The 26431-nt window shown below is 39.8% G+C and overlaps 1 long non-coding RNA gene across 3 annotated transcripts in view; it reads right to left on the bottom strand.

The window, feature by feature from the left end:
* Positions 1-10370: 10370 nt before the first annotated feature.
* Positions 10371-26431, bottom strand: part of LOC103884644 — a 28899-nt gene continuing 12838 nt past the window's right edge. For 2 of the 3 annotated variants that reach the window (XR_004182677.1, XR_001902884.3), the window contains 2 exons: positions 11806-11881; positions 10371-11147 (listed from right to left, as the gene is read on the bottom strand). This is a non-coding gene — a long non-coding RNA (uncharacterized LOC103884644). The remainder of the gene's footprint in view (positions 11148-11805; positions 11882-26431) is intronic. The other variant, XR_647319.4, reaches the window with a different exon arrangement.

Genomic DNA, 26431 nt, shown 5'->3' with positions numbered 1-26431 from the left:
AAAATTCTTCTATGGCTCTCCATAATCTAAGTAATCTCATGTAAACGAGATTGAAAAGAGAAACTCTCTTTTAATTTATTGTTCCCAGAGAGCCTGTAGCTCATTCCCTCATCTCCTTCAGGACTATATGGAAATGTCACTTTCTCACTGAGGCCTTCCATTAAAAACTACCCCATTTAAAACATCCCTCACCATACACACACACACACACACACACACACTCTCACTCACTCACTCTTTCATGCTTTATTTTTCTCCATAGCACTTATCACCATCAAATGTACTATATAATTTTTTATTTTCTATTTTCCCTATCAGGATGCAAGCTCCATTAAGGAAAATATTTTGATCTGTTTTGCTCACTCCATTATTAAAATAGAGCTTGGCACAGTGTAGGTACTCATTACATCACTTTTGAGAGTACTGAATGAACATATAGCTTCCTGCAAGATGCAGGGTCTTAACGTTAACTAATTGATGATTACCTTTCTCAAACAGGACATGGACTGATGAATAAACAATAGCTATTCCTATTTAGGACATTAATTCTGCTTCTCTTTAAGAATGTGAAATGGGGGATTTTCAGCTGTGATCTTCAGAGTCGGCACTCCTCTGAGATGTCCCCTTCCCCCAGCCCCAGAGGGGTACCAAAATGTGGGGTCTTGGGCTTCCTGAATTCTGCTTCGACCAAGCCAGTTCTTCTAATATCTGTCTTATACACTGGGGCTTTCTGTAAGATGTTACCGGGGAGGAAACTGTCCCATTGCTAAAAAAAAAAACAGTTAGAAAACCTCGAGGCTGAAGCATGAGAGAGAAAGCATGAAAGAACATTGGATAAAGTGTCAAAGAAATACAGAATTAATTCATTCAACAAAGATTTATAGGGCACCCATTGGGTACCTAGATTTGTGCCAGATGCTGGAAATACATAATGAAGTAGGACAGTCAGGCTCACAGTCAGCCAAGCTCACATAACAAGTAATTATAATGTCCTTGGAAATTTTGCAAAATCAAAGGGGCTTTGGAGAAGGCTGTCAGGAATGTGTCCTGCCAGAGGCACCTGCTGAATCTTAAGGACGGTTATTAGTCAGGTGGAGCATGAGGAGACTGACCTTCACATTGTGACTTTAAATAAGATTTTAATCTCTTAGGACTCAGTTTCTCCAACTTTAAAATAGGAGGCTTGAAAATTAGCTGATATGTAAAGTTCATCCCAAATGTAAAACTATTTATCAGGCCGGGTGTGGTGGCTCACACCTGTAATCCCAGCACTTTGGGAGGCCAGGGGTGGGTGGGGTGGATCACAAGGTCAGGAGTTCAAGACCAGACTGACCAACATGGTGAAACCCAGTCTCTACTAAAAATACAAAAATTGGCCAGGCACAGTGGTGGGCACCTGTAATCTCAGCTACTCAAGAGGCTGAGGCAGGAGAATCGCTTGAATCCGGGAGGTGGAGGTTGCAGTGAGCCAAGATCATGCCTCTGCACCCCAGTCTGGGTGACAGAGCAAGACTTCGTCTCAAAAAAATAAATAAATAATAAAAATACTATCTATCCAGCTTTGATTACTCACCCTATAACCAGTAACAAAAGTTGTTAGTTTCAAGTAATATTGCTGAATATAGAGTTTTGGCCAATTCGTTGAAACATGAATAATGTATTTGGCATTGCATGATGATGAGTAAGTCCCAAGAAAAATTGTTTAAATTAATTGGTGTTTTCTTTCTATGTGAGAGGTTTTTGTTGCATTGTTCAGATTCAACTTCAATAATTCCATTATAACTGTGCTCAATACCAGATATGAAGTAACCTAAAAACAAGTTATGAAATTACAAACTTTTTTGTTCACCATTTAACATCAAGTTTGTTTTTACATTTGAGATGCTCTTCCATGTTTAACATATAGAACAAGAAAACAGAGTTCACTATGTCCTGGTCAATTTGGAACTAGAAGAGATTTCAAGACATTTTACTCCTCCATGCTTTCATATCATAACAAATATGTCATCCAAGAATTTGTTCACTGTCATCAATTATCAAACTATCAAAAGTTAACAGGTTAGTGTAATGATGAGTGGAATTCTGAAGTATATGTGCTTGGAGAATTTTGATGTTGGGGTTTTCAATGTGTACAGATCTCATTATACTTATGATGCCCAAGAGCTTAGTCTCTACCAGGAGGATTAAAGAAAATGACTTACCTTCGAAAAAACAAAATAAAAGTTAACAGCACTATTTCCAAACATATTAGGTTGGTGCAAAAGTAATTGTGGTTTTGACCATTATGTTCAATGGTAAAAAACACAGTTACTTTTGCAGCAATCTAATACATGTTGGTATGTCCTTAATTTTAAGAGGAAGCAAGAAGAAAGTAAAAGAATATGAAAAGAGATATTCTTAAATTATAAAACATGCACTAGATTTAATGTCTGTAGTTCTACCACTGAGTGGCTGTGTAGGTAGATCACTTGAGGATAGATCACTTGAGCTCTTGATAGATAGTCTGAGTTATTTGTGACTGTTTTCTTGTTTATCAAATGAAGGTGTTAATATGTATCAGAGTGGGAAATGCCCAAATTTCTATCACCTGATGAATGGATAAGCAACATGTGGTATATCTATAAAATGGAATGTTATTCAACATTAATAAAGTCTGTACTACAATATGGATGAACCATGGAAAATTATACTAAATGAAAGAACTAAGTCACTTAAGATCATATATTATATGATTCCATTCATACTAAGTGTTCAGAAAAAGCAAATCTAAAGACACAGAAAGTTGATTAATGTTTATCCGGGGCTGAGGGCTGTGGGGATGAGGAAAGGGATGGAGGTGGTGGGAATTTTTTGAAGGAGTGAGTAAAATATTCTAAAATTGATTGTGGTAATGGTTTCACAACTCCGTGATTGTACTAGAAACCACTTGCTACGGATTTAATGTTTGTGTCATCTCAAATTCATTTGTTGATGCCCTAACATATAATGTGATGGTATTTGGGGGCTTTGGGGAAGGTAATTCGGTAATGAGGTTGAGAGGGTGGGGCCCCCATGATGGGATTAGTGCCTTTCTAAAAAGAGGAAGAGACCTGAGCTCACACTCTTTCTGCCATGTGAGGATACAGAGAGAGGGCTACCACCTGTAAGTCAGAAAGAGGGCCCTCACCAAGAACCGAATATTCCAGCGCCTTGATCTTGGACTTCCCAGCCTCCATAACTGTGAGAAATAAATGAAATAAGTGTATGTTATTTAAGCCACCTAGTCTATGCTATTTTGTTATAGCAGCCCAAACTGACAAAGACAATGCAGAATTGAACACCTTTAATAGGTGAATTGTGTGATAAGTGGATTATATATCTCAATAAAGCTATTATTTAAAAATAATACTGATCAGAATTGTTGTGAGGAATAAATAATAGAAGGCATCTGAAAGTTCTTCATTGATAAAGAACATCCTATATAATATTAGCCATATAATTATATTTAAATTTTCCTTGAAAAGGATATTTTCAGTGCCACTCTGTCAATCCAAAGATATCTAAGATAAGCCCAAAGTCACCAAAACAAGAGGTTGTCACCACTCAACACATGTTCTTCAATTAGCATGTGTGACAAATCTGGATGCTGTTCCCATGATACAGTGGCACACCAGGAGTCTATCTCACTAAGATTCAGAGCTCCATCTACATTGCTGAAAACTCAGGCAGCATTTACTTTAGAACTTGTCAAACTTCTAATCATCTCACTTCTTGATATCTTACTCTGAACATATATCGATAAAGTGGAAAAGGATAAACATGTTGAAAGTTTGCTTTGAACATAGGAAATCTACTATGAAAATAGAGGTAACCAGGTATACATAAAGTAGAAGGGCAATCTTTCTCACATAACATAACCATGTTGATTCCACTACTGAAACCCATTTTCCCTTGCATTTGAAGTAAATCTTGGTGAACACAGTTTTTCCTTGTTTCACTTAACAACTGCTGTTAAAATTTAGTGACAGAATGAGAAAGTCATTCAATGGAGATTGCCAAATGTCTAATTAGATGATGTTGAAAATCAAAAGAGGGGAATCCAACTGCTAAATATATTAAGCTAAGGCATAAAATCATGGATGAAAGAGAAAATGGTACCTTCATTTTGTTAAAATGGGGTACATGTATAAGATATTTTCTGCAATTCTCCATGGATTAAGCCCATTAGGACTCGTTTATTGATTGACTGAGTTTCAACTCAGTTTCAACTACATTGATTTCACATCTGATCAAGCTAAGATCCAGAATTACTGCAAACTCATTGTAACTAAAGGAGAGAAAGGAACTGAATTCATTTTCGTAAAATTAGAAAAGTAAAAACCATGAAAGAAAATATAAATAAATTTGATTATCTGAAAATTTGTAATTACTTTTCAACAAAAGACACTACAGAAAATTTGAAGACAAGAACCAGATTGTGAAAGATATTTGAAACAAATAAGAAAGACAAAATGTTTGTATCCAGAATATATGAAGAGCTCCTAGAAATTAACGAGAAAAAAAGACAATCCAATAGGAAAATAAGCAAAGGATATAAAGAAATAATTCACTCAAAAGAAAATACAAATGGCCCCCCAAAAAAATAAGAAAATAAGCTCACCCCGGTGGCTCACGCCTGTAATTCCAGCACTTTGAGAGGCCAAGGCGAGTGGATCGCCTGAGGTTGGGAGTTTGAGACCAGCCTGGCCAGCATGGTGAAACCCTGTCTCTACTAAAAACACAAAAATTAACCGGGCGTGGTGGCACATGCCTGTAATCCCAGCTACTTGGGAGGCTGCAGCAGGAGAACTGCTTGAGCCTGGAATACGGAGGTTGCAATGAGCTGAGATCGTGCCACTGCACTCCAGCCTGGCCAATAGAGCAAGACTCTGCCTTAAAAAAAAGAAAGAAAATAAGCTCACCCACACTAATAACCAGGGAAATACAAATGAAATCACTAATGATATTTTGTACCGGATAGAAAAAACTGTTATCATTTGAAAATACCATGCACTGACAAGGTTTTGTAGAGATAGGAATCTATTCATCAGTAGTAGCTATGTAAATTAGAATATTCATTTTGCACTGCCTGTTAAAATAAAAAATGTTTATACCTATAACCTATCTTTCATCCTTGTAGATATCCTATTTTTAAAAAGCTCTAGCACATCCAAAGATGTTTATTTTAAAGTTGTTTGTAATAGTTAATAGTGGAATTATTAAATAAGATGTTTTATATTCAAGAGATAGAATATTATATACTAGGTAAAACGAATGAACATGTGTATGTGTGTGTGTGTCATCATAGATTGTTTTGTTTTTAAAGTTATTTGCATAAAATACATAAAATATCATGCAAAAATAATGCTGTTCATGTTACAATACTATACATTTTATTAAGATGCAAATACATGTATGCTAGTGCAGAAACAATCATCCAGAAAAATATAAACAAACTCATGATTGTGAGTACCACTAAGAAGGGGGCGAAGGGAGACAAGATTCAGATGGTAGTTGAAGAGGATTTCCACTCTATCCAAAATGTTTTAATTTTTTTAAAAAAGAAAAATATAGTCATGTGTTAAGTGTTTTCAAAGTATATATCCAAGAAAAAGCCTGAAAAACAAGTTATAAAAATATTCAAGTTGTTTTTTATGGGTGGTGGATATATTCGGGATTGTTATTTTCACATATATGGTGGGGGGCGGTGTGGGTGTGGGTGTGTTCTCCAAATTCCTCAAGTTAAAAAAAAAAAAAAGGAAAATGTGGCCACTACAGTTTAATAGTCATATGGAATAACAAACCCAAATTTTAAAGTGGCCCCAATCTGAGAGTGATAAAAGCACTCTGCACATAAAAGTATGTTATATGGGTGGGATAACCCACTAACTAATCAACTATTATTCATTAGATTAAACATTAGATTAAAATCTTTATTAAGCATTAAACTTTCACCTTGAAAATCAGAGAGCAGACCTTGAAGAAATGAGCAGAACTAGTAGATTTTTGTGATTAAATATTACTACATAATTTGTCCTAAACACTTTTCCTTTTAAAAATGTCAAGATAATTATATGTTAAATATTATCTTAATAAGCCCTAGAAATTCAGATTTTAATTATAGAATCTTAGGAAACATGAGCTTCTAGCCTCACATCATTTAAGTGTGGCCTTGTGGAATTTGCAGGTTATGCCAAAATCCTTCATTACCTGGTTACACACTAGTGGACAATATGACATTTTGCTTGGAAATGATATAGGATAATATGATGGAAAATAACTGCACTTTTTCTATTGTGCTTCTCCTATAAGGCTATAAATAAGTTGAATTGTGCTCCCTTGATTTATGTTTATGACTATTATTATGATGATTTATTTTGGGTTGAGTGCTGACAGTGTGCTGAGTGCTATACCAGACTCATAAGAAGAAATGGTTATGCCCCAGAGACTTACATACCAAGACAAACAATTCAGCCATAAAATACACCAGCTAAGAGATGCTTAATCTCAGCAGTGCAATGCTTCTTGGAGTTTATATGTAGGTGGAGAAAATTTCCTCCTCCCGGAGAAAGAAGGTTAACGCTTTTTGAAAGACTTGGAGGACCAGTTTTCAATAGAGATTTCATACAGGGGTAGGGAAACATCAAAGTGCATGCTATTACGAGCATAATAAAGAGGATGGTCGATTGAGGGTTCCCCAGCAAACACACAGTTTATGTACTGAGTTAGGTATTGAGGTTATAAGATTGCCCATCAAGGACTTCAGTCTAGTGGGCACACTCAACTCTGTGATTCCAGATAGGTTCAATGGGCTACTTTTAATATTACAACCATCTTAACCTTTTCTGGAATAATATTGGTTATGGATATCTAAATCAGTGTTTCAGAATGTATGTTTTAAAGAACACTCTGCTTAGACGATGTTATTAGGTATGACAAAATTTTAAAATATAGCAGACAAATAAATTTGAAAAAGGCTGGGTTAAACAAAGTGAAATAAGGATCTCTATTGCAAGGATAGTCAGAACCATCAATCAAGCCATGGAAATTGTGAACCTCAGAGTTTGACTACAAAAAATAGTTTGGTGGAGCACTTCGCGGGACTAGTACACCGGGAAATACATGTTGGGAAAGTTCGGTGGAAGAAAAGAACAAAAGAGAAAATGAATTTAACTGTGTTTGTTTTAACCATGATAGCTGTTAGGAGCCCTTTGTCTCCTGATTTGAATGCTACAAAGATATAACATGCCCTGGTGTCTCTTCCAGCTGAGCTGAGCGAGGCACAATACTCTCCACCACCTTCCAAGCACAGTTAGAAAGATAAGAGAGTAGGGTGAAGCACAATAAATGAGTCTACACATTTGTGGTAGCCAGCCCCCAAGATGGTTCCCAATGATCCCATCCTCCTGGCATTCCTGCCCTATGGGAGTCCCCTCCCACAATTAATAGGGCTGGCTTATGTAATCAGCAGGATATTGGAGTGTGACTGTCAAAGCTAGGTCATAAAATACATTACAGCCTCTACCTTGCTGTTTGGAATCTCTGGCTCTGGGGAAAGCCAGCTACCATGCTGTGAGAACACTCAAGCAGCCCAATGGAGAGATCTATGTGGTGATGAGCAGAATCCTTCCGCCTATTCCGTATCAGTGAGTCTTCTTGGAAGCAGTAAGTCAAGTCTTTAGAAAATGGCAGCCCCAGCCAACATTTTGACTGCAACCCTGTGAACAACTCAGAGCCCATACCACCTACAACTGCTCCCAAATTCATGACCCACAAAAACTGTGTGAGATAAAAAATGTCTGTTGCGTTAAGCCACTAGGTTTTGAGGTAATTTGTTACACAGCAAAAGATAACTCATACAACCTCCTAGATTTTTCAAGAATTCAAATATTCTGTCTTGTTGTTCATCCATGTGTCCTGATTTGGAATTCAAAACATTTGATCACCAGATATACTCCTTGCCTTGTACACAAGATTAAAGTCACTGAACCTCAATCAATACCAAGGCCAAAGAGCATTCAGGGAATGATCTACATGGCATTCGTCAAGAATATATGCACCACCCAGTTCACTGAAAACCTCTATTTCCTAGATGGGGCTGGCCAACTTCTCAATGAACTGATAAAATCACAGAGATAACTAACAAGATCTTTTGAAAAATAGGCCCACTGACCAGGCTACTGAGAGTAAGGAAGTGGCGTCCACTATAAAGGTTGACACTGACACTGTCTAAACTCCACTATGTGGTAAAGCAAAAGGATCAAGGCTCTTACACTGAGTTGAGGTAGTAGAACCAAATCCAGCTCTCCCCTGTGCAACATTAAAAGGAAAGAAATTGAATAGAGTCCAAGGATAAAGGCAAGGTTGGGGGAAGGGAAACAATACAAAGGGTCTGAAAAGACCTCTGCAGAGACATGAAAACATGCTACAAGGTAAGTGAGCCTGGAATCAAGGTAACCCATGCAGAGCAAGCTGGCCTAGAAGGGCAAACCTTAGGGCAGGAGTAGGAGCCCTGTGGAACAGAGCTGTGAAGGATGCTAGGCAACTTTGGAAAGAGGGTGATCCAACCTAGATGTGTGAAAAATTCCCAGATCATACAGGATAAGCAGTCTTACCTGGAAGGGAAAGGGTAGGTTAGGCAAGAGAAGTGCCAAGTAGTGGTTCATAGACCACATGGAAGCAACATGCTCAAAAGAAACTATGAGGCCGGGTACAGTGGCTCAAGCCTGTAATCCCAGCACTTCGGGAGGCTGAGGCAGGTGGATCATGAGGTCAGGAGATCTAGACCATCCTGGCTAACAGGGTGAAACCCCATCTCTACTAAAAATACAAAATAGCCAGGCGTGGTGGCGGGCGCCTGTAGTCCTAGCTACTTGGGACGCTTGAGGCAGGAGAATGGGGTGAACCCAGGAGGCAGAGCTTGCAGTGAGCCGAGATCGCGCCACTGCACTCCAGCCTGGGCGACAGAGCGAGACTCTGTCTCAAAAAAGAAAAAGAAAAAAAAGAAAAAAAGAAACTGTGAGCCAGATGATAGGATGCCCATCAGTGAAAAATGAAGCATTAGAAGAGGGTCCAATCTGAGCTATGACCTTGGGGGACATCAAAAACAGGTGAGAGGGGAAAAAATGGAGGAGTGGGGGAGGCAGGAAGGGTGGAAGGGAAAGACAGCGACTGGGAGAGTGGGAGGGAGAAGTATACAGACGGCTGGTGTTGTGGCTCACACTTGTAATCCCAGCACTTTGGGAGGCCAAGGTGGGCCAATCGCTTGAGCTCAAGAGTTCGAGGCCAACCTGGGCAACATGGTGAGACCCCCGACTCTACTAAAAATACAATAAAACACACACACACACACACACAAATTAGCTGGACGTGGTCGTGGGCGTCCACCTACTCGGGAGGCTGAGGTGGGAGGATCACTTGAGCCTGGGAGGCAAAGATTGCAGTGAACTGAGATTCAGCCACTGCACTCCAGTCTGAGTGATTCTGTCTCAAAAAATAAAAACTTTGTTTTTCATGGGAACCACTGTTCCCATTTTAAAAGTTTGGGAAACACATGTCTGTCTAGCTGAGTACAGATTTCTCGGTGGAGAGATAAACAGTGAGAAAATAACCCAGGACATCTGGACCACAGGTACCCCAACACAAAAGCAGCGGGTGTCTGGGTATCTACTCATCTACTTTAGCAACATTGGCGATCTTTTAAGGAATTCTGCACAAATAAGTTGGAGTTATTTTCTCCCATTGTACCAAGTCCAGAAATAGTCCATGACCAATGATCCATTACAGTTGCCGGTAGAAATAAATTTGCTTGAAACTTTGCAACAGGCTCAATACACAGTCTTGCCCATGGAAACACACGTAATGGTAATCGGTATTCCTCTCCGGGCCCAGACCTGGTGGATAATTACAATTAAGCTTCAATGGATTAGCTGCCAGCAGGACAGTAGATAGTGAATGGTATTTTACATCTCTACTTTTGCAGCAAATTTGGGCGGGTGGGTTTTTTTTTTTTTTTTTCCTTCTTCATGGAAAACAAAGAAGTTATTTCCAATTAATTCAGCAGAACATTAAAATTACTGAGAATTGTACTGTCTCCCATGGCAGGATGAATGAGGTACAGAGTGACTCTCTTCATTGTGTTAGAAATGCAAGGGTCACTCACATTACTTACAGAGCCCCTAGTTTACATTTTTCAATTAGGAGATAATCAGTGTGCCATTATGAGTAAGAATTGTTGGAATGACCTTTTGGCTGTATATTTTAACCAGCAAATCTTTGGGGAAGGTTTGATTGAAAGCATGACAGGAAAACAAGGCAAGTTATACTGATGATAAATAAGAACAATTATCACATTTATTATCTGATAAATAATTTATTGTGATTTGCCATTAATCCATCTCAAGTCAACTTCTAAATGAAAACACACCCCCAAAAAAACCTGACTTCTTCAGCTTTTCCCATGTCATGTCAGAAATTCTTGCCTGAAAAACACAAAGGAAGCATTTACCTGGAATATAAAGACCTGTCACTACATACTTGATCATTTTAATCAGTTGAAGATAAATTACGCCCCTTATATAAATAGTAAATCAGTACTTCTCTCTCAGCTTTAAGGAAAAAAAAAATCTGTGAGAAGTTGTTTCGAGGAGAAGCCATAGCTCAATACTTGGGGATGTTTTGTTTTTTGTTTTGGTTTTTTATGTAATTTCAACTTTTATTTAAGATTCTGGGAGTATATGTGCAGGTTTGTTACATGGGTATAGCATGTGATGCTGAGGTTTGGGATACAAATGATCCAGTTGCCCAGGTAGTAAGCGTAGTACCCAACAGCTAGTTTTTCAACCCTTGCGCCCCTCTGCCTCCCCCATCCATTAGTCCCCAGTGTCTGTTGTTGCCATCTTTATGACCATGAGCACCCAATGTTGAGCTCCCACTTCTGAGCAAGAACATGCACTATTTGGTTTTCTGTTCCTGTGTTGATTCGTTTAGGATAATGGGCTCCAGCTGCATCCTCATTGCTGAAAAGGACATGATTTCATTCTTTTTTATGGCTGTGTAGTAAGGAATCCATTTTAAGTGTTGTCTTCCATGCTTCCCATGAATTTTTAGTCAATGCCGACAGCATATTCCTAATTTCAAAGAGTACATACTATTATAAGAGGATAACTAAATTCTTCACGTTATTCCATAAATTCAATTGGTAAGGATTGGTTAAACCTATTAAAATCATTCTAAATGTTGGGGATCAGTGAAAAATGTTGATTCCTCTGTTGTATTCTCCTTTTTGGCAATTCCAATAAGCATACATGTATTATTTTTTAACTTGATAAGCAATATAGACCTTTTGGGCATGCAGATTATATTTTCCTAGTCACTTCGTCCACTAATATCTTGAAAACTAATATTAATACTATTTTTTCCTTTTGAGCCCTCAGAGAGAGACACTATGGTGACTCTCATTCAAAAATTAGGTTTTAATTCTACTGCTTCTTTTTTGTGTGTGTAATTTTTGTTCTTTTTCAAAAATGAATTTCAAAAACAAGTAAATTAATTTGATTTTGTATTATTTGTCTCTGATAATAAACAAATATTCTTTGTTAGGTTTTGTTCCCCATGCTTTTTTTCCTCTCAGCATTTTTGGTCACTACTTTGCTATTATTTACACAGTCATCCTACCTGTAAGTTTGGATTCATTTCATAAAATTTTAGGAACATTTTTAATTAGTAGATCATTAATATGAGGCAGAAATCCATGTGTCATTATCAGAAATTACAAACTCGTATTACCTGTTGTGGGCTTCACTGTTAGGGAACTGATATATGGCCCTGAGACATCAAAGGGTCGCCCTCTGCCTTCAGGTATCTGGAAGAGGTTTTTTAAAAAACTTCTAAGGGTCTGTTGAGAATGTGGCTATACAACCATTCATGCAATTTGACATCCTCAGAGTCAGGAAATTCTTCCTCATAGCTAACCAAATCCCTCCAGCTGCAATAGAAGTCCATTTCAAATTTGGTTTTAGGACTAGGAGACTCATTAAACTCTTATTTTGTAGATGAAAGAAAGGTGGTAAAGACAAGACACCACAGTATTCTTATCTTCATTGTTTCCTTGGCAATGAACAATGCCAAAAAACAGCTTCTTGGTAGGCATTTCTTATCCACAGTTAGAAATCTTTTTATCCTCCGTCATGAGGTGAGCCAGGATCAATCAATAGCCCAAGCAGTAAGCATAGTACATCCCTGAAAGACCCCAGCCCCACATGCCTTACAGAGTAAAGCAGAATGGAGTTATGAGCATCCTTCATGGCAATATAGTATAATTTTAAACAATGAATAAGATCCTAGATTACACTCAATTTAAAAACAATGCAAGAGTGCTACTTTACCTAATATAGCCAATCTCCAATATATCATACATAAGTTACAAAACTTCTCTGCATATAGAATCACAAGAACTGATTAAAGAAAGGGAAAGGAACTGGGGGAGAAAAATCTATGCAGTTTTCTCTTGTCTGACATGAGAAATAGATGTGAAATAGATGTCACTAATGCAAATCAGGACAACTGAAGGTCTTGTCATAATGCAGCATTCAATATTTTAATGTCAACATCGTGAGAATTCAAACACGAGAAATCTTTTTCTCTTTCTCCCTCTATGTCTGTCTATTATATATGTATATATCTGTCTATGTGTGTGTGCGTGGTCAGACACCACAAATACAGTACTGGTAAAAAAATAAATAGCACAAAAAAGGAGTATTTTACTCTTTTCTAACCAAAATTAATATGAGTTTCTTACAGGTATTTTCCTCTTTTTAAAAGATAATCCACTTTGAAAACTGATAATCCAGCTCTTCCCCATCTAGAAGCTCTCAGGGAAATTTGATTTCCTGAGATGGCATTTGATTTACAAAGACTAGCAGAATGCTCATGGGCAGATCCTTCTGTTTGAAGCAATTCCAGAGATGTCCCTTCTGTGAAAATGCTTGAGATAGAACATTCCAGTGCTCCCTACCAAGCAGAACAAAGCTCACATTTTACACAATTCCAGATATCCTCAGGCCTCCCAAGTTACCACCTGTGATTTGGATCTAAGCAAACAGAAAGCTAAAAGAGGAGACAAATCATCAGTAAATCTCTTAGGTGCTGATCCACAAATACTAGGAGCCAAGGGAAATAACCAGGAAGGTCTTGAAGTGATGCTACCAGAAAGGGAATTATGATCTGGTTGGCACCGGGGAACCTGTTAGGATAAATCAAATGACTGAAATGTCAATACTGAGGAATGCAATCTGTGAAGAGAGGACAAAGAGGTGGGAAAATGAGGGCTTGCACTATAGATCAAAAAGAGTTGGACTTGCAATGAAATACAGATGGATGATAAAGGAAGTAGCAATGCTGAAGCTTTATGAGTTAAGGTAAAAGAAATATATGAAATAAAGGGGAATTAGCAGTGGGTGTCCTCTGTGCACTACTAAATCACGATGAACTCACTGATAAATTACTGTAGAGGGAAAAAAACAGATACCCATGTCCCCATAAATAAATAAAATGTAGCATGCAGTATAAATCTCTGCATAGATGTCTCGCCTCTCCCTGCTGCTACCTACTAAAATTCTCCAGCATTCTCCTCCTCCTTTTCCTCTTAACTCCCGAATAGGTGGGGGTGCTAAAACCCTTGTTTCACTTCTCGCCTTTGAATAAATGACGATATTCCTGGTTTCAGTCCTCCAGGTCCCTCAGGCACACTTTGACCACTCTTGGGTTTAAAGGCACAATATACATAAACCAAATATAAGTAAAATGCTAAATGACAAGATCACAAAACTCTGCTACTCTAGATTTCAATTTCTGAGACATTTCTTAAGGGATAATAAAAAGAGCAAAATTCAGGTCATCCGGGAATTTTTAGAGCTGCGTTGCTGTTAGTTGCTTGTTTCGTAAAGTGGAAAGGGCAGCTAGAGGTGAGGCAATTTGGGCCTGCTCATGACAAATAAGGAAGAAACAATCAGGAATCTAGAGGTGAAGGTCACTCGGGAGCCTGACCTGATTCCATTTGCTATGCTGAGAGGAGCCTTATTTGTGCAACTTCTCACAGATACACAAAATAGGAAAAAGGTGAAGCCATAAGAGAGAATTCTGCCCTGAAAGTTAAAACTCACAAGGGAAAAATCTGTGAAGCAAAATTACACTGTGAAATGTCATTCTCTAAAGGGCTTAAACAAGAACTGTGATAAATGTTATTACTCTGCAGTGCCATAAGGGTGTTGAGGACTCAATCACTGCTCTGATTTTGCCCAACAAGTGCAAGAAGGCAGTTATAGGAAAACAGACCCTGTTCCAAAATGCTTTCAGGGCTAAAGGCTTCAGGAGAGAAGCAAAATGGGAAAACCGCTAATACAGCCATCAAACTCACAAATAACTTTGGATCATCACTGCCTCGTTGCACTCTTGGGTTTAAAGGCACCATAAGGTCAGTGTAAGCAAAAGATAAATAAAGTTAAAGGTCAGAAAGGTCCAGAAAATATCCAGTCAAGAACCAAAGGAAAAATAGCCTAAACCAATCTTTAAGACTGATTTTCTTAAATATCTCAGCAAAACAGTTGCAAGAAACCCCCTAAAGTCATTCCAAGATCAGGCAAGTGTGTCTAAGACTGGAGAAGAACAGCTGCACTTCTAATCTAGGATACAGATAACAGAGTATCCAAACAGTTAGAAATTAACACCCATGGGGATGGTTCCCAGATATGTGATCACAGAAACTTTACAAAATGCATGTGTGTGTGCTTGTGTGTATATGGGTATTTTATTTATATATATATGTGTGTATATAATCACCAGTCATGTCATCTTGTACTCTAGTTGCAGTGCAAAAGAGATAGATTTTAAAGAGTTGAGAGTGTTATTTTAAACATTTTTTCATACTTTGTTTTTACCTTTGAAATAGTTCAACCTCAACACTGTATTATCCAAGTTGTGATCGAGCTTCCCAGGCTACAGTCACCCTAATGAGGTCCTCCATGAAAGGGCCATAAATTAAGGGAGGGATCTGTGGGTACCATGAAAGAAAAGGTCAGAAAGGGTCAATAATTCAAAAAGGGAGTTTGCTCCCCAAACTTTCCATGTGTACTTGGACAACTAGGTGTGAAAAAGGAACATTCTCTCCCAGTGAACAAGGCCACTTCCAAACTTATTAGTAAGTCAAAGCTACTACCCAAAGCAAAATGGAAGACTTTGGGCTCAGGTTAGGGCTTCCCCACTTGAGATGACAAAAGTCGACCCTCATATACTTGCATAAATTGATAGGGAAAGATGCTAATGACAAAGTAACTTTTTTAAAAAGGGAAGTTACAGAACAATATGTACAGTCTGATTGCATTTTGGCTTAAAAAGAGCACAAGTTATAAATTATGTGTTTTATGAGCATAGAAAAGGATCTGAAAAATATACAAAAATTTTTAACAGGTTGAGTAAAAGTGGGATTCCAGGGAGAACTTTTATTTTTATGTGATTCATTTCTGTATTTTTAAAATTTATATTATAATTGCCCTATTTTTATAACTTTAAAAAACAACTTTAATATTCTCATAATTCAACTTTGGGACTTCCTGGCTGCCTTTTATGGTTGTTTGTTAAAATAAAGTAACATTTATCCATTCAACTTTTCATGGGCTCGCTTAAGCTCAAGAATTTAGCTTCTCCATGAAAAACAGAAAAACTGGGTTAATGCTCCAGGTTAAGCAGACACAGAAATGGGACAATTGTGTATAACACATGAGCCTGGGTTGGATCCTAAACCAAAGAATGTTATGTTTTTCTCTTGCTATAAAGTTGGGGTTTTTTTGTTTGTTTGTTTGCTTGTTTGTTTGTTTGTTTGCTTGAGACACAGTCTCACTCTGTTCAGGCCATAGTGCAGCAGCATGATCTTGGCTCACTGCAACCTCCACCTTCCAGACCCAAGCAATACTCTCACTCAGCCTTTCCAGTAGTTGAGACTACAAGCACACAGCACCACCCTCAGCTAATTTTTGTATTTTTTGTAAAGACGGGGTTTTACCATGTCGCCCACGCTGGTCTCAAACTCCTGACCTCAAGTGATCTGCCCACCTTGGCCTCCGAAAGTGCTAGGATTACAGGCGTGAGCTACCATGCCCAGCCTCTCTTGCTATAAAATGATTATTAAGATAATTAACAAAATTTGAATAAATACATAGATTTAATACTATTGTCAATGTAGTTTACTGATTTGTATGACTTTACTACGGTTATATAAGAGAACAGTGAATATTTAAGCACAAAGGGGCATCTATTTTGTCTTTTACTCACTTTCAATTAGGTCAGAAAAAAGCATATAGATATAGAGAGATAAGTATGGATGCACACACACAAAGAGAAAGAAAGAGAAAGTGAATGTCCGAATACCAGCAAAATGTTAACATTTAGGCAATCTGGATGGAGGTTATACAGGAATTATTTGTACTACTTTTGCAACTTTTCTATAAGTCTAAAATTATTTCAGAATAAAGTTTTAGAAAATTAGGAAAGAAGAAATGAAAGGAGGAGGCAGGGAGGGAAGGATGGTGATTTGCCTTTTGCCATCTACTCCTGACTTACAAAGGCCTCTATGATCCTCTTCATTGTTTTGTTCGTTTAGTTGATTTTATTCATTTATGTGGTTTGATCTTGTCAGTGAAATCCAATATATCTTCAGGAAGAAAGTTGAGTTTTCACAAATACTTGAGAAAATTTAGCTAATAAACATATCTCAAGGTATCTCACAGGCAAATATTAATAGCGAGTGTGATTAACCTAACTTATTAGTAGGTGAAAAGATCTAAAGAATTTGGACAAAGTCATAGACTAAGTCAGCAGTAGAAGTGGAAATAGAAATCAAGTTTCCTAGTAACTCATTCAGTATGATTTTTTAAGCCAGAATTTTGTGATGCAGCAGCTATTCTACGGTGGAAAATTGCCCCTGGGAAGCTACAAGAGTTCATCAAAGGCAGAGGGTCAGAGTCCTGTGTCTGCTGTGGTGAGACACTGGTCATATTGCTATGCACCCCATAAATCACAAATAATAATATCCTGAGGCATTCTCTTCTGTATTAAAAGATAAGAACTCTGTTTTTGTTTCCAGAACCATTGCTCTCTTTCCCTGCTTCACATGGCTCATGTAATTCAGAAGATAGACTTCATTCAAAGAATGAAAAATAGGTGAGTCTGAATCCCGGTGCCTCTCTCCATCAATTCAGCAAGCTGCAGAACGTTATCTGCCTTGTAAGTAGCTCGGCTCCCTCTAACAAGATGAATTTCTTTCCTAAAACAGGTTTGTACTTAGGGCTTCACCACCAGCAGTGTTAGCACCACTCTGAGAAAAGTTATGTATTGATATAAGAAGCCCAAATATGGGCTTTATGGAGTGCAGGTAGACCTCATCTTTGGAGAAAAAAGATATATAGTATTCATAAATAATAGGCTTTAGAAAAAAATGATAAGGAAACACTCTCCTTGAATCTTGGCCAAACGAGAGGCAGGCAGAGCTCCAAAGTCATCAAACTAGAAATGGCTCCAGAGGCTTTCTGCAGGCAGTGTTTTCATGGACTAAAACCTGTCCACTCCAAGTGTAGTCCATAGACCAGCTGCTTCAGCATCACCTGGGAGCTTGTTAGCAATGCAGACTCCAAGGCCCCTCCACAGATACAGCGAATCAGTGTCTGCATTTTAGCAAGATTTCCAGTACATTTGCGTACATATTATTGGAGTTTGACAAACACTGGACTCCAGGAAATGATGGAATAACTAGCTTAAGCCTAGCAGAAGCAGGGGGGAAGCACACACACACACTAACACTGCTCTGAGGCAAGCAGAGCCACAAAAGAAGATCCGAATTCTAGTCAGAACTACCCTCAGACTGGCATCCGGCACTCTGCTACTTCATCCCTCCACTCTACCCATTCATCCATCCCTCCTCTGTGTCTTGAATGACCAGCATTCACCCTAAGTGAAAAGGCTGAGCAGCCTATAGCCTGTTATCTTAGAAAGGTGTTCAGGTGAGAGGGGGCCACACACAGCTCAGTGGCAGAGCATTTGACAGCAGAAAGGTGTTCAGGTGAGATTAAAAGTAGAACTGCAACATAATGCAGCAATCCCACTACTGAGTATGTATCCAAAGGAAATGAAATCAGTATGTCAAAGAGATAACCTGCACTCCCAGGTTCACTGCAGCACTATTCACAATAGCCAAGATATGGAATCAACCTAGGTGTCCATCAACAGATGAACAGATAAAGAAAACCAGGGATATATACACCATATATACACAATGGGATATATACACAATACTATTCAGCCTTTAAAAAGAAGAAAATTCTATCATTTGTGACAATATGGATGAACCTGGAGGATATTATGTTAAGTGAACTAAACCAGCCACAGAAAGACAAAAACCACATGATCTCACTTATACATGGAATCTAAAAGAGTTAAACTCATAGAGGCAGAGTAGAACAGTGGTTACCAAGGGCTGGGGAAAATGTTGGTCAAAGGATGCAAAATTTCAGTTAGATAGAGGAATAAGTTCAAGAGATCTATGGTACTAGATGTTGACTAGAGTTAGTAACAATGTATTGTATTCTTGAAAATCGCTGAGAGTAGAGTTTAAGTGTTCTCACTACAAAAAATAAGTATGTGAAGTAAGGCATATAGTAATTAGCTTGATTTAGCCCTTCCACAATGTATACATATTTCAAAACAATACGCTGTACATGATAAACATACAATTTTGTCAATTAATTTTTAAAATTAAGGTAAGAGAGGTGTTTAGGTGTGGAAGAATTCTTTGCAAACCTCGGGGCTAAAATCTAAGCTTGAGCATGCCTGCAAGCCTTATAACACATGGCATCCCATTTTCCAAATCTCATTAGACTGGAATGAGATGAGGTTATGTTTTTTTAAAAAATTGCTTAATTCTATTCCTCTTTGCTTCTGTCTGCTCATGCAAGCCCCAGTATCTGAACACTTTCACAAAGTAGAGACCACGGTGGGTTTTGCCCACCATTTGTGTCCCCCTGGCATTGTATTGCCATTACCTGGCATATGGTGGGTAACCAGCAAATATTTGTTAAATGAATGTTGAAATTTCTCCCAGGGAAGTCTGGTCTGCTCCCCAGTAGTATCTGCTGGGCATCACTGTTGTTTCTGTGGCAAACTGCCTGTACCACTGGTACTGCCACCCTCGCTGAGCAGAGCTGTCATTTCCACTGGCTAGAACCACTTCTGCCAAACGCTGCCACCTCCCAGTGGATAGTAAGGTATCCAGCTGGGCACTGCCAGAGCTGAGCCCAGTAATTCCCAGGCTTCTCTTGTTCCACCCGATTTTCCATTATTCTCTGGGAAAGCAATATAAAAACTGCATCGACTATGCCACAGTACTTAACAGAGTGGTGGTCAAACCACTCTTTGAGCTTTAACTTCCAGTTCACTTTCTCTTTAAGACCCAGGAATAGACCACAGGCAGATTTGAGAATGAGACACCATGCATTAGAATCCCACTTCCCCTCTGAAGTTTTAGGGTTGGAGGGTCATGCTGTCTCCTTCTTCCCATTGGGATAAATCTTCTCCTAGGATGCTCCTGGGTCCTTCATGCCAACCAGCACTAAGGGCTGTCAGAAGCCTTCCCTTGGTCCCCCACCACTCCAGTTTAGTAGCCTTGGCCAGACTTGTCTGAACCCCAGTGTTGGACACAGCTTAAACTCCAAGTGGGACCTCTGGCTACATTTACAATTGAATTCAAGATCATATTGCATTCTGCACCAGGCAAGGTGGCTCAGGCCAGGCACGGTGGCTCAGGCCAGGCATGGTGGCTCATGCCTGTAATCCCAGCACTTTGGGATGCTGGTGGGGGCAGATCACTTGAGGCCAGGAGTCTGAGACCAGGCTGACCAACATGGCAACACCCTGTCTCTACTAAAAACACAAAAATTATCCAGGCCTGGTGGTGCACATCTGTAATCCCAGCTACATCTGTAATCTCGTACGGGAAGCTGAGGCACGAGAATTGTTTGAACCTGGAAGGTGGAGGTTGCAGTGAGCCAAGATCGTGCCACTACACTTCTGAGCAACAAAGTGATACTCTGTCTAAAATGAAAAAAATAATAAATAATAATTTTTAAAGCTATATTGCATTCTGTCTCTATGGAGAATCACAGTCAATACAAAGTAGCCTGTTGGGGTATAGAACTTTGGAATGATAACCATCATTTAAAAGATTATTATTTCCAGTTTTGTCCCAAGTAAACAGGTAGCTAACGATATAAACCAGAACCACAACACCATTTCACCCTCACCCCCTTTCCTCATCCAAATCTTCCAGTAGACATTTTTCTTATGTCTAATCCAACCTAAATGGGTTGGGAAGAACGTGAAGGAGGCAGCCAGACACTCAGTGACAGAAGAAAGACAGTACGAATACAGTGTGAAGGGGAAATCTCACCAAGAACAGGCCAATGGCTTATATCTTGCCCCAACCTAAATACCACCTTTTCTATTTCACCGGCCCACCATTAGACAAGCTAAAGAGTCTATTGCACAGTCTGTCTGCACAGTGAAAGGCTATTGAAGGGCATCTCCAGGACAATGATTTGTCACTAGATTCCCTTCACAGATGGTATAGTGTGTTGAAATGGTGATCCCCAAAAATCATGGCCAGTTACTAATCCTGGGTGGGTACCTGTGAACATGAACTCATTTAGAAAAATTATCTTTGCAGATGTAATTAAGTTAAAGATCTTGAGATGAGACCACCCTGGATTAACCAGGTGGGCCCCAAATTCAATGACAAGATTTGCTTGCTCTTTTTTTTTGAGACAGAGTCTCGCTCTGTTTCCCAAGCTGGAGTGCCGTCGTGGCACGATCTTGGCTCACTGCAACCTCCGCCTCCTAGGCTCAAGCGATTCTTGTTCCTCAGCCTCCCGAATAGCGGGGATTACACGCGCCCGCCACCACGCCCAGCTAATTTTTGTACTTTCAATAGAGACAGGGTTTCACCATGTTGGCCAGGCTGTCTCAAACTCCTGACCTGAGACGACCCACTTGCCTCAGCCTCCCAAAGTGCTGGGATTGTAGGCATGAGCCACTGCACCTGGCCAATGACAAGTATTCTCATAAGAGACAAAAAAGAGAAGACAGACACCATGGACAAGGCCATGTGAAAATGGAAGCAGATATGGGAGTTGTGCAGCCAAATGCTGAGAAACACCTGGAGCCACCAGAAGCTGGAAGAGGTAAGAAAGGATTTTCTCCCCAACTCTTGGGAGGGAATGCAGCCCTACCAACACCTTCTGTCAGGCTTCTGTTCTCCAGAGCTGTGAGAGAATACATTTGTGTCGTTTTAAGCCACCAAGTTCGCGGTGATTTTTTACAAAAAAAAAAAACCAGAAAACTAATATGGAGGTTATCTATGTTTATAAGCCAACCTTGTCCCTAAGTTGCTTCATTACCTGGCTGTATTATTTTTAATTGTCTGGGAGATTTAAAAGGATAACTTCCATTTATTGAGTGACTACTCTGTACCAGGCCCTGTCTCAGGCACAGATATTATCTCAGTTAATGATTATAACAGTCTTGTAAGGGTAATAACATTAGGTCCATTTTATTAATTTAAAAACTGAGGCTTTGCCTAATATCATGCAGCAAATAAATGTTTGAGCTAGGACCTCACTCTAGATTCTGGGCTCTTTTTTCTTTCTCCTGTACTACAACTACACGAAAACTAAGATTGTTAATTTTCTTATTTCTTGTTTGTTTGGGTTTTGTGCTTGACGGGGGGGGGGGGGGTTGTTTTGTTTTGTTTTGTTTTTAGACAGGGTCTCTCTCTGTTGCCCAGGCTGGAGGCTGGAGGCTGGAGTGCAGTGGCACGATCCCGGTTCAGTGCAACTTCCGCCTCTTGGGTTCAAGTGATTCTCCTGCCTCAGCCTTCCAGGTAGCTGGGACTACAAGTTCACGCCACCACACCCAGCTAATTTTTGTATTTTTAGTAGAGATGGGGTTTCACCATATTGGCCAGGCTGGTCTCGAACTCCTGACCTCTAGTGATCCGCCCGGCTTGGCCTCCCAAAGTGCTGGCATTATGGGCATAAGCTGCCATGTCTGGCCAATTTTCTTATTTCTTTTTTTTTTTTTTTTTTTTGAGACGGAGTCTCGCTCTGTCACCCAGGCTGGAGTGCAGTGGCCGGATCTCAGCTCACTGCAAGCTCCGCCTCCTGGGTTCACGCCATTCTCCTGCCTCAGCCTCCCGAGTAGCTGGGACTACAGGTGCCCGCCACCTCGCCCGGCTAGTTTTTTTATTTTTTAGTAGAGACGGGGTTTCACCGTGTTAGCCAAGATGGTCTTGATCTCCTGACCTCGTGATCCACCCGTCCCGGCCTCCCAAAGTGCTAGGATTACAGGCTTGAGCCACCACGCCCGGCCAATTTTCTTATTTCTTAAAGGGAAAACAGGCTATTTTATTATGACTCCACTTCCACAGAAAACTAGATTCTGTCCAGGGTAGGATATATAGTTTCAGCAAGGCCAGAAATTGTCCCTGAGTTGTTATGGGAGATGGGGAGGACATTTATGAAATGTCATAGAATCTTTGTCTGACAGTCTTCTAAAGGCCTCTAGAGGTTGTCCAGGCCAAATACATCCCAGTCCATGCATCTCCCTTAAAGCATTGGCTTTAACCATGGCATGAGGAGAAGTTCACTTTTACAAGAAGTTGCCCTTTCGGTTTAAACAGTCCTCTTTCAATGGAGCCAAAATAGGCTCAAATTATTCCTTGGAAGCCACACAGAATCCCAAATCTCTTCACTGCAGCAGCCTTTCAAGAATTGATGACAATAAACAGGACACACACAAAAGTAGAAATTTCTCTTTTGCCATTAAAGAGGCTTGGTCTGTGATCTCTTCCTTATAAGACATGATTTCCAGCTCCATCCCTACCCTGACTCACCCTCCAGTCATGCACAAATCTGCCCATGCTCTCCTTTCAAGGGAACACCCACTGTCCAGGTCATAATCAAAGCTGTAGTGGGGCTGAGGCAGAGTCATTTTCTCCCTTTAGTTGCACCTCACTTCTCTCTTTCCATCTTGATTTCTACCCCAGCCACTCACACTCAAGCTGATCCAAACTGTCATCCATCTACCAAAGGGTGGTACTGCTGATAACGATACAAATGCATTAACTCTCTGAAGTATTTCACCAACCCACTCACCCACCTGCCTCCGAAGCCTCCTGTTTTGAAGTGGCAATGTGATCAATCAAGTCAGTTTCATGTTCCCAGCCCACACAGTACAGGGAAAAAATTAATGACACTGACTGCTCTTGCTATAGAAGCAACTCAAGTAGACAGCAGCCTTCACAACAGCAGAAAAGGAACACTTTGCTTTTACTCATACTGTAAGAAAAGGTGTGGGGGGGGAGGAATTGTGTGTGTGTATATATATATGTAGTAAAAAGCCATTTGCCTAAAGGCCATAACAGGGCTTATGCTCCACTGGCTTAAGTAAAAACTAGGACTCCTCTTTGCACTCAGTGCTTAAGCATTTCACAGACAACAAAGACAGTCAAGACAGAAATACTTGATTTAGAGTCTTTACCCAGCCCCTGTAGTTTGCAGATTGGGACTTCCAAAGCCAACCCAATGTGAACGGAACGGATGCAGTACAAGGACAGGAGAGGCCCCTCCGCATCATCCATCATAGGCTCCCAGCAGCTCTGCCTCATTTCCTGCCCACCAGACCCAGGGAGTAAAGACTGGGTGCATTTCTCCTGTTCTCTCTCTCTCTCTCTCTCTCTCTCTCTTTCTCTCTCTCTCTCTCCTTGCCTCTCTCTTTGTCTCCTTCTCCCTCTCTCCTGCTCTTTCCCCACCCCTCATTCTCGCTTCATGCCCAGCCAGGGGTCAGCCTTTCCATTATGAAAATAAAATCCATCCCTTGCACAGGAAGAACTGTGAGGCGTTAAAGGCCTGCTCTGTTCAGCTTTGTGCACAGGTGCCAGGCCCTACCTGTTTCCCTTACTGTCCTCAAAAGGAAATGGCCCCTCTGTACTCCTCATTCCTCATGTCCCTAGAGGTACTCAGATTTCCACGCCCTGAAATATTTACTTCCTAAATTAGATTTCCCACCCCCAGCACTATGTACGCAGAAACAGCATGGGGCGGTTTGGAGTCTGGCTCTTAGGGAACTTACTTAAGGACAGTGGTTTTCCATCTGTCTTCCACAGAGATCTAGGGTGTCTTTGGAACCCCCTCGGGGGGCAAAGGGAAGGCCCACAGGATGGGCTCGCTTTTACATATAGAAATACTGTGTAGGGTTTTTTTTAATAAGAATACTCTTCTACTCAAGGAAAAAAAAAAAAAAAAAGCCACGTTACCATAGGGAAGCACTCCTTCCTCATTTATCGCCCCATGGCCATGAAACACACAAACAGAAAGATGCATGTCTTCTCTGCTTCGCTGTGAAAAAGAAAAAGCTAAGAAAAGCCTTTGTGTTGGGCAGTAAAAAGCCACAAACAGACAGAATGTTACTGCTTCAGCTTCTCCCCGTTCTTAGAATGACACACTCTCAGACAGCTCAGGATCATCCAGTCCAGCCCTTCATTATTCAGATGTGAAATGAAAACCCACAGAGGTTAATGGTTTGCTTTACTAACTTAGAAGCAAAGTCACTACCACAATTTTTTATACGTAGTGGACACTCAGTGTTGAAAGAATAAATGTTTACGTAAATAATTTGCTAATATACACCCGATTCATTCCAGAAAACAGTTCAGGTGGTTTCCTAAGAAACATAAATCAAACAAACAAAAAGGAATGACATTTAATCGGAGTGACAAAAAGAATGAATAGATAGGAGCAGAGATGTTCTTGTCTTGAACCAAACCTCCAAAAATTGCCACCTCAATACTCAAGACTTTGAAAATTAACATTCATTGTACTCTTCTAGGCTATTCTAAATTTGAGTAATGAACAATTTTCTACTTGGAAGTTTAAAAAACTAGTAAGAAGCCAATGAGGGCTGGCAGGTAAAGAGGTGTCTTTGTGGATAATATCTTGTGTCTAGGTCTATCCTGCCTTGATTTCATTAAAATTTGATTGCTCTTCTCTCAAGACCAGAGCCTTTTCACTAAGATTTGCTGTAAGAAAACAGAATTGGGTTATGACAAATAGCAGGCCAAGTAGAGAACCTAAAGAGGTCACATAGGCCGGCATGTGTTGGGACAGGCTTGATGGCTGTGTGCAGGTATCTTGCGGAAGAAGGCTATAGTCTCACCTCTCTAAGATTTGCCCATGAACCAGCACCAATGGCATCACCTGAGAGCTGGCTAGAAATGCAGACTCTCAGGCCCCATCCCAGACCCACAGAATCGGAATCTGCATTTTAACAAGATCATCAGTTCATCCGAATGCACATTGAAGTTCGAAAAGCCCTGCTCCCCAGCATCTTTAAACGCACTGATGCAGATGCCTAAAGTGCAGCCATAAAGACCTTATGAAGATTTCTCAAAGAACTAAAAATAGAACTACCATTTGATCCAGTAATCCACTACTGGGTATATATCCAAAGGGAAAGAAATCATTACATCAAAAAGATACCTGCACTTGTATGTCTATTGCAGCACTACTCACAATAGCAAAGACGGAATCACCCTAAGTCTCCATCAACAGAGGACTGGATAAAGAAAACATATATACCATGGAATATTACTCAGCCATAAAAAAGACTGAAATCATATCTTTTGTAGCAGTGTGGATGGAAGTGGAAGCCATTATCCTAAATGTAATAACTCAGAAACAGAAAGTAAAATAGTGTACGTTCTCACTTAAAAGAATGAATATGCAATGGATATACAGAGTGGAATAGCAGACACTGGAGACTACCAAAGGTGGGAGGGTGGGAAGGGGGTGAGGATTGAAATCTTACCTATTTGTGTAATGAACACAGTGTTCACTATTCAGGCGATGGATACATGAAAAGCCCAGACTTCACCACTATGCAATATATGCATATAAGAAATCTACACCTGTACTCCCAAATATATACAAATTTTACATTTTTAATTAAAATCAAATAAAATGCAGCCATAGAATAACAAAATAAAGCCTGAAACATACAGTTGGCTTGGAGCACATCAATAAGAGGATTTAGGGGAAGTGGGGAGAAAACTTTGCTTTAGTTTTTGTTTTTAGAGGTTTTTGTTGTCCTCATTGATCTTCGATGAAACTATCAAATGAAAGTCAAATGGGGAAAAGCTACTTTTTGAGCCAATTTGTTTAGTCATACTTTGGCACACATTCACAAAGATATTCATCCCCAGGGGGCATAATTGTTCCTGAGAAGTGACTTTGTTTTAGAGAAAACTTTTGTTTCCAGA

This window comes from Papio anubis, chromosome 3 (genome assembly GCF_008728515.1).
Source record: "Papio anubis isolate 15944 chromosome 3, Panubis1.0, whole genome shotgun sequence".
In the NCBI taxonomy this organism is placed as follows: domain Eukaryota; kingdom Metazoa; phylum Chordata; class Mammalia; order Primates; family Cercopithecidae; genus Papio; species Papio anubis.
Note: the sequence above shows the minus strand (reverse complement) of the source record. Positions and strands in the feature narration are given on the sequence as shown.